Here is a 3,526-nt window from a genome sequence, read left to right as displayed (position 1 = left end):
ATTAACCCCAAACCGTATACACCTCATCATTCTATCTACTACCGAAATTCCATCTTCATTATGAAAACTCATTTTTGCAATCTCTTCTACATAGCTATTAAATAATGTCGGCGAAATATATAAAATCTGTTGAACTCACCTTTCAATTACACTGTCTGTCTACTGTGCATGCGCCAGTGAATTTCCATGGAAGATCATGAATAATTCTGATAATTTATATAATATTTATGAACGAATATGTAATAGAACCTATATGAATAACATATATCATTCCTCAAAGTAACGAATACTGTAAACATTATTACAGCAGGATGAAATAGGTGTAAACTTCAGATACTACAAAATGCATTTCACTTGCTTTCCCCGCTGGTCTAGTGGGTAGCACATATGCCTAAGGAGTATGGGGTCCCGGGTTCGACTCCCGGTGTGGGAGTCTGAAATTTTAATTATCTTAGATGTTTTTGTATTCGTGTTCTTGTCGTTCAAGATTAACGGAAATGATTGTAAAACGTATATAACCGAGTAGAAAATAGAGACAAGTTACTCAGATACGTTCGGTGAATCAGTTAACTTACAGAAAAAGAAACAAAGTGCCTAAGGCATTTGTTTGTAAATTGTAAAAAACTCCTAAAATTTACTTCCAATCCCACCAAAGCAACATTTTTCTTTTACTTGTTCTCGAAGTTTCTCTTTGTATTTCTATCGGATTCGATTAAATAGAACTTCGAATAGAGACCACGTTGAATTCATTTATTGACTAACCCTGAAATTCTGATAAAGGTATGGCTATGATTTTATTATTATCATTATTATTATTATTATTATTATTATTATTATTATTATTATTATTATTATTATTTAAAGTACGAAGTTTCAAATGAGGCGATGGAGTATTTACATAAACAAAATGATAATTTATTTGATAATGTTCACTAGTCCACTATACATTTGCGAGGTTTTTGCTTTGGGAAATGAATTGTATACAACATTGAATAGTAAAAGTATTACAATAAAAATATATTGTTAAAAATATTGATTACGTAATTGGAGTTACACATACTTTCCAGTAAGAATTATATAGAGAGAGGATTTACTTTAAAGTGCGATGCAAACGAATATTCGAGTTTTAATCTGATCAGAAATCGAAGAATATTTACTTCATTACTTCTATAAATCTTTATGCTTATCGTATTATAATTCACTTTAAAATTATGATTTTTCCATTTCAAAACGTAGAACGAGAAATAAATGTAATATTCTATTTGTTAAGGAAACCTTTCAAACTGATGATTTCAGGGCATGACTGTGGGAGAATTTAAGACTCTGTCGACATAAATTTCCCCCCTTCGTGGCCATAAGTTATCTTCGATCATGCTCAAAGTGGACTAATAATGTTTTGTCAGTTTTCTCTCATTCATATATTGACCATTACCGGGGGAGAATCTTCTGAAATCGTCAATGCTTATAATTAGTTTTTCATTACAAATCAAAGGATACTAATGAAATATTGGACATAATATTTTGTTCTCAGCTGTGGATTTTAGTTCATATAATGTTCCCTTCTAATGGAATTTGAGAGAAAAGTAGTTGCCAAAGATTTATTTAAAGAAATGTTCTCAGTCCTCTGATGAAAATAGGAACACACTTTAAGAAAAACGAATACTCCCTTCAGGGTTTGAACACATAAACTTCTAATTGATAGACTAGTGACCCAAACCGCTCGACCAGTTCGTATGTCTTCAGTGCCCCTCTTTTGACTTTTGGGTAAAGTAGTTTCCTGCTCCACACTTCTTTTTGTTTATGTCGATACGACTATAAGTTTGTGGTGAATATTTGGCAGTTACAGGTCTTGCAATGCATAAAAGTCTTTTTCGTATAAATTATGTTCACTTTTACGTCCTAATAACTTACATACAGCTGGTTGAATCTGTGAAATGATTTGGGTTAGAGTGATCGTAAATGTTTTCATAGTTAGGAGCCTGGATATGCTAACCCGCTCAACGTGGGGATTTACTTTTGAGAAATTTGGTACTGTACTTTTCTCTGAATCAAAACTTTCTCTCTCTCTCTCTCTCTCTCTCTCTCTCTCTCTCCATATATATATATATATATATATATATATATATATATATATATATATATAACAGTAACATAATCGGTTGTAGACATTTTGTAAGTGTAAATAAACAATATTTAGTCGCCCCCGCCTAAATGATAATAAAAGAATAGAATGCTGTAATGGACAAAAATTCTTCAGATAATTGTTACATTTACAAATGTCTTCAATATACAATAATTCAGTCTTCCTGTGAGTATTAAAGGAAAATGGCGAACTTAAACCTAATTAACTGTGGATGAATCATGACCAAAGTTCCAGTTTTAATAATTTATATATATATATATATTTTATTAAATAAGCACAGGAAACAACTAAAATTTATAGCTAAGATGTATTTTGACAAATACAGTTGAAACATAAAAGTCGAAATAGAGTAAAACTAATGAGCTTTAAGTTTAACATTATCACACAGAGATTTTGACAAAGAGATATGCTCTTACACTTCATTAAAAGCATATTTAAATAGTGTTCTCCAGTGATACAAATATGGTAGTTAGCTTAATTTCTCGTTTTCTTTGTTTCTGTAAAGTTCATGTTATAAAGACACTTTTCTGGCTTTCAATTTGGCAAAATCTGTTATTATTGCATCAATATCAATTTCATTCAGAATGTAGTTTGCAATGGCCATCAAAGCTAGTCCATTTAATCGTTCTTGAGATATACTTGATTTCAAATAATTCTTTATTAATTTTGGTTAAACTAGTTCAATACACAAGAAATGACAAAAGTGTGTGTCTTAATTGATATTTAATTTGTCCTCAATCCAGTGGCAGCACTTTAAAATCAGGTTCCTTCGCAAAAATTCTTTTCAGGGCCCTTTAGGTCTATAGAACAATTCAATTGTTTCATGTTTCTTTCCAACATAAACGTACGAAATCAGGCAGTAACACAATGTAAACACAAGCAAAGATGCACCCAAGATTTTTCTTTCGGGTTCGAAGATTTTTCGGAATAGCCTACAAATGCAAAGAATTTTGTGTATCTGCCCCTGAAATTGTGCTAATTGAAGGATCCAGACTCTCAGACTACCTGTGCAGTGTTTCGTCCACACATATTTTTAGGGGGCCACTTTCCCCCGGGAGGAGATCAAAATAATACGTCTGTAATATAATAATAAATAAAAGAGTAGCAGCAGTGGCCCTCTGAATACTAAGTGTACCCCCCGGAAGATTTTTTCTGAAAGGAACACTGCACCTATTAGGGATGCCCACGAGACAAGATGTGTAACTGTCTCGTCTCGAAAATGTGTTGTAAAAGTGATGTCTCGACTCGAAAAATGTATATTTCTCTATTGGAAGAACCGTGTCTCGACTCGAATTTTGTCTGGAAAATCCTGTCTCGATTCGTCTCGTACGCATCCCTAGCACCTATGTCGGTGCATCCCTGAACACAAGTAACTAATAATCA

The sequence above is a fragment of the Thermobia domestica genome, chromosome 18, assembly GCF_964235325.1.
Source record: "Thermobia domestica chromosome 18, izTheDome1.hap1.1, whole genome shotgun sequence".
NCBI classification, from domain to species: Eukaryota; Metazoa; Arthropoda; class Insecta; order Zygentoma; family Lepismatidae; genus Thermobia; species Thermobia domestica.
This window is presented reverse-complemented; position numbering follows the sequence as displayed.